General features: G+C 40.2%; 1 protein-coding gene across 1 annotated transcript in view; it reads left to right on the top strand.

Moving 5' to 3' along the window:
• The window catches only part of LOC110468287 (kalirin), a 405,960-nt gene that overhangs the window by 21,178 nt on the left and 371,445 nt on the right, over nt 1–13,337 (top strand). The gene's annotated exons all lie outside the window — the stretch shown is intronic.

Below are 13,337 nucleotides of genomic sequence, written 5' to 3'. Positions count from 1 at the left end.
TACTTGGACATCAGTAGGGCTGAGCTGTCCCAAAACAGTCTGACCTCAGGTGGTTGCATCTAGGAAATCTACAATTTCTCCTGTGTTACGAACATGTGCTCCCAGCTCTCCAGTCTCCTGTTTGCTGTGTTATATGCAGAAACAAGTCTACATGCAGCCTACAGGCTGTCTCCAGCATTTTGGTAACCTCTTTGCATGAATGGTTTATCTGCACATCTGGATATGAGCTTGATTGACACAAAAACACAAGAAAAGCTGCATCCCAGATGCTTTTGCTATGATTTGGTTGTGTTTTCTGTGACTACTTGGCACTTATAGCTCTGTCTGGTCTCCTTCAAATCATGTACCTGCCTGGAGGCTAGGACCCTGTAAGCTCATGGCTTGAGCTGGAATTGGCTACCTTCAGCCTTAAACACTACTATTCTGCAACAACTGTCTTTTATTTGTAGAATTTCAGTCCAATTTCATGGTATGCAGGCTGTTTCACTTACCATTTCCCATGCTTTTTCCATGCCATCTCTGCCTCTTGGTGCAATGGTCTTCACATAATCTCATCCTGAAAATTTTGGTGATAACAATAAAAATATCCATGTTTGTTGATGATTTGAGAAGAAATCTCTTCAGCTTTTCATGAAAAAAAACAAAAGAAAGAAAATCAGATAATTTGACGTGTTTGGACAAAAACACTAGTAACTGAAAAATTTTGTTTGAAAACTCCCTGGAATATTAGAATAGAAATTATTAGCTAGTAAGTACTGTACATTTTCCAACAAAAATATTACATTATCTTTGAGAGCATGGGGCACTTTGGTTATTTTTCTGCATCAAAGACATATTTTATAGTGAAAAGAAAGTTTTTCTGAAAACTTGTTCAGCCCTGTTCCTTCGGCTATTTCCTTAAGCACCTCCTAAAAAGACATTGTTTGCATGCCCAGTAAACTACCATGTTTTAACTCTTTTGTTCAAAATGAGGTCTGATAACATATTAACAAACAAACAAGCAGGCAAGCCCATGGCCTGCATGTGCCAGAGTTAATGGAGCTGTCAGTTGTGTTCTTGCCATGGTGATTGATGGGTGCTCTGATGGAGTGGCCTCTTCCCTTTCTTTCTGTCTTGTCTGCATGTTAATGTCTCCGCACACTGAATAATGATCTACTTTAATACAGATGTGTCTTATTTTTGTTTCTGAGTGCTGGCAGGGCTGCGGTTATGTCAATGTTTCTCTGAGGCACCTGTCATGCTTCTGGTCAGGAGGAATTTTACCTGGAGATGGGAATGTCCTTGCTTTATGGGAGCACCAACAATCTGCAGATTTGGTACCAGGGGTAGATGAGGTCCTTATCTCAGAATCCATGGGATTGCATGGATGTGCATGGTTATGCTTGGCATTTTGGAGTGGTTTCACTGTGACAGAGGTGTGTGTTTGAGGGCAGGAGGGGCACACAACGGGATATCAGTGAGATTTTTGCAGGACTTTCACTAGGCAGCTTGTGGGGACACTCCTGAAAGTAGAATGCAGATAGACAGGTCTGTGCCCATCTTATTCTTGTGTCTGCTCCTGAGCCAGCTCGTGTTGACCAGTGTGGACACAACCAGTGCAGCTGTATGTGGTTCCCTTGTGGATGTGCTGGTCTGAGTTATACCTTATATGATGGATTCACTTGACTTTACACTTTATATACACACATCTGAAGCTCAAGTTAACCATCAGAAGCAATGTTTCACTCTATGGGCATGATTCCTTGTGGCAAGTTATACATAAGGGTGATTTATTTTTGCCCACAAACTACATATCTCAAATATATGGATTGCCAGTATTTTTTAGAAAGCTTTAAATCCAATAGGTCTCAATGAATTTTACATTTTTGAGTGTTTCTGTTGATAGTTTGGAAAACAGTTAACAAAGCTTAAACAATCAATTCCTCCCCACCCCTCCTCACCTTTCCCCCAGAGTAACTCTAATTCTCTACAACTTCCTACAAGGAGGTTGTAGCAACATGGGGATCAGTCTCTTCTCCTAAGTAACAAATGATAGTACAAGAAGGAATGGTCTGAAGTTGTACCAGGGGACATTTAGATTGGATATAGCAGGAAATTTAGTCACTGAAAGGGTTGTCAAGCATTGGGACAGGCCACCCAGGAAAGTTGTGGAGTTATCCTTAGAAGTGTTTAAGATGTGTGGATGTGGCACTTAGGGACATGGTTTTGTAGTGGCCTTGGTAGTGCTGGGTTAATGGTTGGACTCTATCTTTGGGCTCTTTTTCAACCTAAATGACTCTGATTTTAGAATTTCAAAAGCTCAGATCTCTTTCTTGTCATAAAGATGGTCCAGATCATTCTTTATTCACTTCACTGTGGGACGAGGCCGACAGGCCCCCTGCTGCAATGCACCTCCTGTTTGTCCTACTTGATATTCCTGTCTCTAATATAGGCATTTATGATAGTGCCAGCTCAGCATGTTATTAAATTTACAAGCCCTTGGTTGCATTGTTAGTAAGAATAAATATTTTAAAATACAATGGCAATTTAGAGATCCTGGGTTAGGTGTAGCAATTTAAGCAGGAAAAGTCAATTGATACTGGAGATCTAACAGTGTGGAAGGAAGGGGGCTTCAGGGACATCTGCCACCAGTGTGTATGGGATTGATTCAATCACTGCAAAAGACCTTAAGATACTTGCATCAACTACTGCTGTGTGATTCCAGTGTGTGAGGAGGGTATATGAGAAGTAGGAAAGGCAAGATTCTCACTACCACAACATAGTTTCCCCCCATACTTTTATACTTCTAAAAAAATTATTCTGGGAGTCTGGTGGGTCAAAGTGGTCCCAGGGCTGCTGTCCTGTGTAGGAAGCTTGGAAACCAGTAGACCTTTAGGGTAAGTAATTCTTTCAAGATTGCAAATACCCTCTCACTCCTATTTGCTCCAAAGATAAGTCTTGGAATAAAAGAAAATTCCCTGTTTCTGTTGACAAATATTGCAGAATTCAACATGAATATATAGGGTATACGAGGGAAAGCAGCAATTTGCATTGTAGCTGCAGTCCATTTTCATGCTATTTGGAAGACAAAAAGTATCACAGTTCCAGAAGGACAACAGAGGCTGCAGTTTGCAAGCTCTGCTTCTGCCTGCTCCCGTGCAGTGTTTATCCACCAAACTGTGCAGAGGGCTGTTAGCCACCAAGGCACTTGGGGATTTATCTCCCAGGCTGGCTTTGTTTCACTAAGGGGTATGGAGCTTTCATCCCTTCATCAAGCTACTCTGGAGAGGTTTAGTGTTGTGAATATGCCAGTGCATGGTACAGCTGTCATAGTCCTGCTGCTCGAGCAGAAATTTATGGCAAGAAGAGACAGATACATGTGGTGTTGGGTTATGAGACTGGCAGATTTGCTGTCATGTCTCATAGCAGTTTAGGTGAGATAAAGATGTTTTTTATTTATTATGTCATAGAGTGCAAAACCTGTACAGAAATAAGATATTTAACAGTAAAGGGAACCTAATTTTCTTATTGGTGTAAATGTGGAATTTCTCTACTGATTAGAGATGATTAAAAAAAACATCTTATCTAAGTGATTCAGAGGAACAAGATGAGGTACAAGGCAGGGACAAGCACAAGCTCCAGCATTTTGGGGATAGTCTCAACCCTCACTTGTGGCAATGTGAGTGGTGCTCACCTGCATTGGGTTATCACAACGTTATTGAAATTGTTTTCATGTGTGAATTGTTGTCTTCCCTCCAGCAGCTGTCAAAACTCTCCTCTGGGTAACTTCTCAGAGCAGTCTGATCCTGACGCAGGAGGCCACTGGAGCCTGGGCCCCCTGAGAGGTTGTTGCACACGGCTGCTCATAAGGGAAGATGTGCTACACCACATGAAAATGAAGCAATTAGGGAAAACCTGGAAACTAGGTTTTAAGCCAAGATTTTGAGTAGTTATTACCAACTTCTTAAATTTTCTGGCCCCTGCTGGTAGTTCCTAAAAAGGAGTTTAGGAACTGGGGCTAGTCCATGTTGTAGTGCCTTTTGTAGTGGTTTTTTTTTTTTTGTTAGTATTTATGTTTTGAGACCATATATGTGACTATTTGTGTCAGAAGCTGTTGCCTTAAGCAAGGCAAGTAGTGAAAAAATGGTCAGGGAGTTTCCTTCTCTGTGCCTTCACAGTAGGTCTGCATGCCCATAACCTGTCCACTGAATATGATTTAGGATGCCTAAGAGGAAAAGAATATTTTCCTGTATATATGAGTGTATTTCTGTCTCTGAAGTAAAATGTAAAGAATTGAAAGGAAAAAATTCATTCATTATGTAATTTCCTCCCCAACTTACTGTATTTCCTTTGAAAAATGTAATCCCTGTGACACTTGGATGTTCCAATGAATTTGTTTTAAAAATTTTACAGGTGATTCCAAATACTTACTACTTCCTTAGTGGAAAATCAGATTCTAGAGACTTCTTGGCAAATGTCTTTTTTTTTTCCCTTCCTACATCATGGTCACACTCTTCTCTAATTTATTGTCCAGCTCTTTAGAAAATAAATGAATCTAGGAAAACTGGGTTTATTTGCTCTGTGCCTGGTTTTGACTTGTCACCTGACCATGACCAGAACTATAGAGAGAACATTGACCTGGTTGTGACTTAAAGTACCAGAAAATGTGTATCCTTCAGGCTGGTGTGATTCCTTTGGGACTGCTTAGAAGAGCTGGCAATAGATCCAGCCAGGTCTACCCTTGGAATGACTTACATAGGCACGCTGGAACACCTTGGCATTAGTGCAGGTCCTGCATTTGCCACATTGCCAGAGTGGCACCATCTATTGCTATGCTCTGTATTTTGAAACATTAAACTTCATTCTGGAGAACTGCTGCCAGATGTTTAGGTTTTTTTTTTTCCCTTTACATGTCTCTCTGTATCCCAACAACAAAGCTGCTCTGTGTTCAGATATAAAATAATACTGCTTTTCTGATAGTCATCTGAAAAATAAATCCATTGTCATGGTCCAAGATAGATGTCCTAAAAAGGAAAAATATAACCTTCATGAAAATCTTGACATTTACTCAATTTTTTAGTGAATGGATTTCTTAATTGCTTTGCTCACAGAGAAACCAGATTGAATGACTGCAATACTTGCTTCTTTTCATTATTTGTATATTTTTAGTACTTCACAAAGAAATATTGGTATTGGGAAAATAAACTTGAGATTTTTTTTTCCTTTTCATCTCTGTATTTATCAAGCTCTTTTCTTTAAAATGTGTTGAATATCTTCTGGTGCCTTTGGTTCAATCCAGCATCAGCTTATATTGTGCCTTGGGTAAAGTATTTTGTTCTTAGTTTCCTGAAAATTAATATGTGCTTCACCTGGAGTATGCAATTTATGGTTATCTATCTTTTATCCTTTAGACCAGCCGGAGTTGTTAGCATCTGAACACCTTTAAGTAACACCTTTATGAAATCTTGTTGCCTCATTCTCTAAGCTGCTGAAAAAAAAAATTCTGTATTGCTGAGCCTTTAGTAACTAATATTCCAAGTATCACTAGGTCATTAAACAAAATCACAAACAAGCAAGCATAATTCCCCACCAGCCCTATTGGGTACCCAAAGCAGCCCAGTTGTATGTATCAAATGTGCAATTTGTAAGCAACACAAAAAGGGCTTGTCTTCTCCATCATTGTGAAAATGAGTTTTGATACAAGAACTTTATGGCATGCTTATGCTAAAAGTTCCGACTGCAGTTCTCCTGGTATTAGATTGTTAGTACATTTTGGACTTGGATATGAATTGAGACTGCATTTTGGAAAAGAGCAATAACACAGCTCTCTTGAGCATCTGTAGATTAAGTCAGTTGTTCAAGACTGTCAAAGGTGTTTGCTGTAGCTTTTGGAGTCTCTTGAGTTGCAGCACAACTCATACTGGTGTTTACCTGGAGCATCCTTACACCCATGGTGGGGGCTGGACCTGTGAAGAGCAGTCTGTGGTGGTGCTCATGCAGCACAAACAACGAGGTAGTTTTCTCTGTTCTAAACAAGCCAAGAGATAGAAATACTTCTGTTCTGATTCATTAAACATGACTTGTTGGAGCTTCCACACCAAATAAGGCTGTGGCAGCAACAAAAGGTCATTTTTTCTGTGACTTGCTGTCCATGGTTGTTTTTATTTTTTATTTTGGTGATCAGGTGCTGTGATAGAGTAGTTCACTTAGTGTCTCAGACATGTAGCCTAGAGCAGAGAAAATCTGAGAAGGAAAAATATGTTTTCTCTGAAAAGTGTACTTAGGAACTTAGAATGCTAAATGCAGCTCTGGCAGTGATGTGTCTCAGACCCTTTTTTCCCCCCCTCACTTTGCTCTTCTTGCAGTGAATTCACAAACAGTAAATTGTTAATGGTGTAAGAAGTTTTCACACTTTAAAGAACCAAGAAGCAATACCTTTGTAGGTTTTTAAAGTGTTAGTTAGAATTCAGGTTCCGGACACCTCTAGTTTGCTATTTTCAGTAGTCCTCCTTTCAGTAAAGTCAATGAGAGCTTTGCCACTGCCTTTGGGTAAGCTTAGGTGATTCTGCAGCAGAGAGAAACAGAGATTCAGTCATTTACTGAAAAAGCAGGTCTGTTCCAACCACCAAAAATTCCCCTTTTCTCTAGTCCCTGATCCTTTCTTTCATTGCTTTCCTAGCAGACATTAAAAGCAGTAGCGTAGCAGCAGTATTGAGGCTTGCTTAAATTCACATCTGTCTGCTGAGGTAGTAAAGCTCTGTGCCCTGCTATCTGCAAGTTTTCCCCAAATTATGAAGTGTGCACACAGAGAGAGGCTTCCCTCTGCCTCTCCCCAGTGCCATCTGGGCTTTGTGTATCTGTGTGTGAAGTGGGGGGTTTTATGTGGCCTCCCTGTTGCTGCCTGGTCCTGCTACACGTGGCCTGAGCTCGGTCACACGTGAAGTGGGTTGGGTGCTGTGAGCCACGGCCCCTCTGCTCTGTGGCTTTGCCAGCAAAGGGAAAGCTCAGAGTGGCTCTGCTCCATCCAGGATCAACACCAGCCTCAGCTGGTGCTGGACTGTCCTCCAGACTGGATCCTCCCAAAGAATGTGCCTGCTCTTGGGAAGGCAGTTGAAATGTTTGATCTCTTACTTTGTGTTTTGTGCTCCAGTTCATCTACCCTGTTGTGCTCCTAAATCTACTCTGCCCTTCATCCAGTTCCATCCATTGCAGTTTATTCACAGTTGTGCCCCTACAAAACAGCCTATGACAGTTTACTTGGGCTGGCTAATTGCTCCTGTCTCAAATTTTATCTTTATACCAAGTCACACAGTGCTTTTTAAACCAATTGAGGACCAAAAAATAAAGCAGAATCTTAAGAGAGGCCATTCTCTGTGTATGAAACAAGGGGCTGCTGGTCTGTCCCTCTCATCAGATCTGCAGTGTTGTTCATCCTCCAGAGTGCCAGGGCTGAAAAAGTCTGTTCTTGCTCTGCAGTGCTTTCTCTATCTGCTGTTCTGTGCTGGACTGGGAAGCTGCATAAGGAAAGCTAAAATTTAAATTTTAAATCACATTCCTACAAAGTGATGATATGGAAATATGGAAATTATATTTATTTGGTGGTTGTTCTTTGTTGACTATGGCCTTTTAATGTTTTTTTGTGGGTTATTTCTGTTGGGTTTGGTTGGGGGTTTTTTGGTTGTTGTTCTTGTTTTTTCTTCTTACCAATAAAACCCAGTTCTGTTTTTTTCAAATTCTTTAATCTCCAGTCATGATTTCTTTGAAGCAGACTGTGATCCAAACTGGACTGCAGAGGCTATTCTTGCACAAGCTGCAAGGAGACCACATGTGGTCCCAAACCTCATCTTACTTGAGATCATGAGATCTCACTTTACACTGCACCATCCTGAACTGCAAGATTTACGTTAAAACTGATAAAAGAAATTTATTTCACTGGATTTCCTGCTTTGAAAGAAACTGCATGTTTTGCCATTGCTGAAACTGTGAGAGAAGTTGGACCTTTCCCAGAGGCCCGTTGTGGAGCCTGCCAGCTCTGCCTGCCACCATGAGGTTGGCAGTGCCCTCTTGGGAGGGATGTGGTGCCAGGGCATGCAAACCGCTGTGGGGCCGAGGATCCTGGCATCACAGGATCTGTGGCTCAGGAGCAGGCTGCCAAGCCACTAGGGCCCCATTTTTCTTTTGGAAGAAAACCAGGTTTTTAAATACTAAAATGCTGCATTAGGCAACAGCCTTTTTCTTCCCAGCTCTAGTTGTTCTGACCCAGAAGGAAGAGAACCATCACAAATCCCCTTCTCTCAACAGTTAACTATTCCTTGGATTTTTCCCATTTAAATATTCTTTAATGTGGTCCTCAGATCCTGACAGAAGGAGATACAGACCAGACAGCATTAGAGAAGTTCATTTAGTCTGAAATAAACTCAATGAAAACTTCCTTGGTTATTCCATGAAATATTTCTGCAAAAACTACCAAGACTGATTTTTCAATTTTTAGGATCTGCTATGGTTATTAAAGTGTTTCTGTCTCCCATTTAGGAAACTGAGTGGAATATGTAATATAAACATGCACTTTATGTGTGCAGACTTATCAGGTGCAGCTGAAAGAGGAAGGCTTTGGGCTGGCATTGCCTGCCATTGCAGAAGTGTTTAATACCAGCCCAACAGGACATAGAACTGCAATCAGCAGTAGGTAGGATACAGGAACACTCATTAAAACTGGGTGAAAATTATATATTGATTAAAAGTTTTGTCATACTCAGGAATGCAACAGGTGGTTAATTTGTAGTCAGAAAGAAGTTATTGCTTCTCAATTATTTATTTATTTCAGCAATTCAAAGATACTCAGTTGCAAGACCTGGAGAATACATGCAGTAATTAATAAGTTGACAAAGAAAAGAGGTGATGCTGTGCAGGTCCCGTGAGTGCCCATCAGCAGGATGGAAACACCACAGAGCCCTGGCAAGTTAATTCACAGAACAGCTGTGAGATGGGGGGGGATTATTAACATCTCTGTTTTACAGACAGCACCAAAGTATGGAGAGTTGGATGTAATGGTAGGATTTGAAAGTGGTTGAGAGAACAGAAATGGATCCGATTTTCTCCTTCATTTGGAGGGTATGACTGAGGGTCTGAAATTCCATTTAAAGCCATTGTTTTCATCCTTCCCTCAGTTATCTGGGATAATTGATTATTGTGATCCCTCAATCCCCACTGGACTCCCCTAACTTTTCTTTATTTTTATTTGTTGTCTTGTAGTGAGCTTCTCTGAATCCTGGGCATCCTTTCTAACACTGACAGTTTCAGAGGGTGATTTTTTAACAGTTGAAGATTACCTACATGTCTAAACAGCTTGTGGATTAAGAACTCTTCAAAAATTTTTAAAAGGGCTGAAATTCTCCAAGTTGTAGTTCCAGATTTCTGTTTTAGGCAGTGCTCATTCACCATTGCACTGGTGCATAATTTGAAAAGCAAGGTAAGAGGGGTACACAGTTTGTTGTTTTTCTATGTGTGTGATAAACTTAATACCCCTGTTTGTCAGCTCCCAGCTTCAATTTTATAATTTGGAGTTAGTCAAAGCAGAGTTTGTTCAGCATCCTCATAAGATTTTTATGTTTATAACTGCTGATTTAAACAGATTCAGCTTACCAAGGGCCTCAGAAATCTTCAAAGACAATTTAGCAAAGGTCTAAGACAACACAGTTCTTCTAATTGTATCATAAATTCAGTAGGGACATTGCATTGCTGGTTTAATGCTAAAAATATTATTTGTATGCAACAAAAGAGACACTTCTATTTGCACATCTGTCAGTTCTTGTAGAGCACAGTTGTTTTCTCAGGATATTTCCTACCTGCAAACTAATAATGAAACCAACAAACAACTTGTAAAATGGGCTGAGAAATTGAATTTCTCTAAAAGTGCAGTGAATGCCTGGCCAGCTTGTGTGTGTACTAGATGGTGATACCAGGTAATGCAGAGGTGTAAATGGTAATGTAAAAGATCATAAAAATGACATTAAACAAAGTCACTCTTCTGGTAATAATTTTGGGGAGATTGTGTTGCCCAGAGAATAAGTTTCACAGCACTTTCTTGGTGCTTGGAAGCTGTAGCTAAAAGAGATGAAGACTGGAAGTGAAATTCCAGTATTTTGGTCTAATTTTAGGTGTGGAGACAAATTTTGGTGAATTTAGAAAATGGAGATTTCTTGCTGAGTAAACCCAGGCTCTTCAGCACCACACTTTTTTCTGTTTCAGCATTGCTCATCTACAGTGAATCCAGTTTTATCAGTAAAGTAGTGAGTGATATTAGAGCCACATTTACTGCTCTGGGGATTAAAATCCCACAACAGCACAAAGCTGAAAGCAGTGTGCTTTAAATGGATATGTGTATTAAAGTAGGGGAAAAAAAGCTTTCTGTCATCCTAGAATTGATACAAACCAGCTTAGTCACATTGAGGCATCACTACAAGTACAAACCCTATTTTAAATGCACGTCTTTGCTATGTTGGGAGGTACAAAGGTCAAGTTAACCAAAGGAGGTCATGAGGTGATACAGAAAAGATACAGTAGGGGAAAATAATTGAAAACAGGTAACTTATTGCCATACACTTCATAAGTGGTGAGAGAGGCATGGAGAAATGTCATTAATACACAGTCAAAGTTGCTGTGGCCGAGATCTGTTCATACAGTATTGTGTTGAAGCACATGGGTTAAAAACCAAACTAAAACATCACAACCCACTCTCTCACCAGCTTTTTAACCAGTTCAATCAGATAAATTTGTATCATGTTTGGAAATTACAGGCGTTAGCAACAGAAAGTCCTTTTTGTGCTGACTTTTCCTTATTTTGGTGTTATAATTGAAAACAGAGATGTAGCCCAGGAAGGATGAGACAGAGTCCTCTGGCTGATTTGTGAATGTGGAGCTGTTTATCAGATCTTGCATCTTCTGAGTAGGAAAGTCTTTGTCATGTGCCAGTGAACATCACAAAGATGTGGTGTTCACCCAGGCATGATTTAAACCAGACAATGGATCCTATGAGGAATTCTCTCAAGCCTGAGAATTTCCCTATTTTACTGGGAAAGCTCAACAAGCTCTTATTGAGTCTTAGTGACATTTGAAGGCACCCATCACAGTGCTACCTGCACTGGAAGACAGCAGGGAATTTTACAGGTGGTGGCATCTCAGGGTAGGCAAAGCAGCATCTGAAGTGCATTGCTTGATGATGACTTTGGCACACTGCATAATTGACAGGTCCCAATAGGCATCTTTAGAAAATTGGTCCTTTCAGTAGTTATTTTGTATAAAGGTATAAACAGGGTTTACTTGTCAGGATTTTACATGTGTTTCTCATAAACCCCATGTGCAGGTATCTAAGGAACAGTTTACAACTTAGCAATATGTGAGAATGGAAAATATTATTTTTGTTGTAAGTATTATTGGCTGGATGACTAAAATTTCTCATAAAAGATCCACTGCTTCTGAGGTGCCTCTGTCCCTGAGAAGCCTCCATGCTTGGATGTGGATATATGTTGTGATTCAGGACTGACTGCATCCCACACTCTGCAGGAATTTCAGATTTCCATAGAAACTTAAATGCAGTATGTCATTCAAGATAGACAACTTTTGGCCTTCTGAAAGTTTTCACTGTACACTGCCTGCGTCTGATCCTGCTCTTACTAAGGCTAATGGGAGCTTTGCCATTAACTTAAAGAAGTAGGAAAGAATCAGTCACAAGCTGTGCCTATCTGAGCTGTGGATTATTTTGTACAAATCAAGGTCTTTGCTTTAGTTTTTTGTTGTTGTTGCTGTTTTGTTGTGATTTTGTTTTGGTTTTTTTTTTTTCTTCTCATTGCTATGGTTTTCATTATTATTTATATAATATCTTTTCATTATTTGATTGAGCTTAAGTATGCTGTGCACTGTACAAACAGGTACCTGGAGAGGAAGCTTGCCCCAAAGAGCTTGTAATGTAAATAGGAAGATAAGGGAAAGCTGGCAGGCAAAGAAAGAGAACTGTGCAGAGGGGACACAGCTTGCTTGGAGTGGAAGAAAAGGATGAGGAGTGCAGCCAAGCCTCTTTGGTCCAGGTTCAGTGCTCCCAAGCACACTATTCTGTTCTGTGGTGGACTAATTTTGGAACTATTCTGATGGGATTGAAGGAATTTTCAAATTGATTTCAGTTGGAGCATTATCTGCCCCTTGCTTTTGAAGGGCAGAAGGAGAAGGGACAGACTTTGATGTATTTACATGAAAGTAAAAGGGAATTACAGTGCCTGTTATCAGGGGGAATAGAAGCCACACACAGCATTTCTCTTTGGCTTATCTGCTCCCATGAATAACCGTTTGCCTTCTCAGGAAAGTTGTCCTGATGCTGAGTGATTAAGTCTGCTGTGTGGTGGAGTGCTAATAAGGGAAATGCAATTAATTGATGTTTTTCCTATTGGTGTTTCAGAAATGGCCAAGATCCTTGTTAAACAGGAGTGAAGTAAGTCTCATGGAATGAAAATGTACCCTTATAGTCAGTCTTAGGTGTTTTCATCTGTGCTTCTTTATTCATCAGCTTCTGTTAGAGAGAAGGAAATTTATATTTTCATTTGGTTCATTGTTAGTGAGGTTTCCTTAATTTTATCAACTGCTGTGACATTATTAATTTCATTCCTATAGTCTCTCTACAGCTCTATGGTTTTCATATCATAGAATCATAGGATGGTTTGGGTTGGAAGGGACCTTAAAAACCATCTCATTCCAACTCCCCGCTGTGGGCAGGGACACCTTCAACCACGTTGCCCAAAGCCCCATCCAGCCCAGCCTTGAACACTTTCAGGCATGGAGCATCCACAACTTCTCTGAGCAACCTATTTCCATGCATCATCACCCTTACAGTGAAGAATTTCTTCCTAATATCTAATCTAAACCTACTCTCCCTTTAAAACTATTCATCTTCAGGAAAGGATATTTCTGTTGTTTCACAGGGGCTGGTTTATTCCTTGGAACAGTCCTTCACAAGTTCTGGATTTCACCCAACTAATTCATCTAGTCTCTCCTGGGCAATATGCCATTCTTTTTTTGACTACAAGGCAAACATGGTATCTGTTTAACACAGAAGAACATTAATTTACCTGCGAACAAAGACTACTTTGCCCACACAGGCATATTTATTTAAAATATGTTAGTATCAAACTTTATGCCAGGATAAAAATCCTTTTCTGTGTTCCAAGGTACATTTTTGTGCTAAATTTTGAGTGAAATTAATTCACTGTTTCAATAAGAAATACTGCAACCTAATATGCTCCCTCCCTGTAGGAAAAGCCACCAACATGTACAACATGACAAATTGGCATTTGCTGTTACGAGCTTTTTTC

The sequence above is a fragment of the Lonchura striata genome, chromosome 8 (genome assembly GCF_046129695.1).
Source record: "Lonchura striata isolate bLonStr1 chromosome 8, bLonStr1.mat, whole genome shotgun sequence".
NCBI lineage: Eukaryota > Metazoa > Chordata > Aves > Passeriformes > Estrildidae > Lonchura > Lonchura striata.
This window is presented reverse-complemented; position numbering and strand designations above follow the sequence as displayed.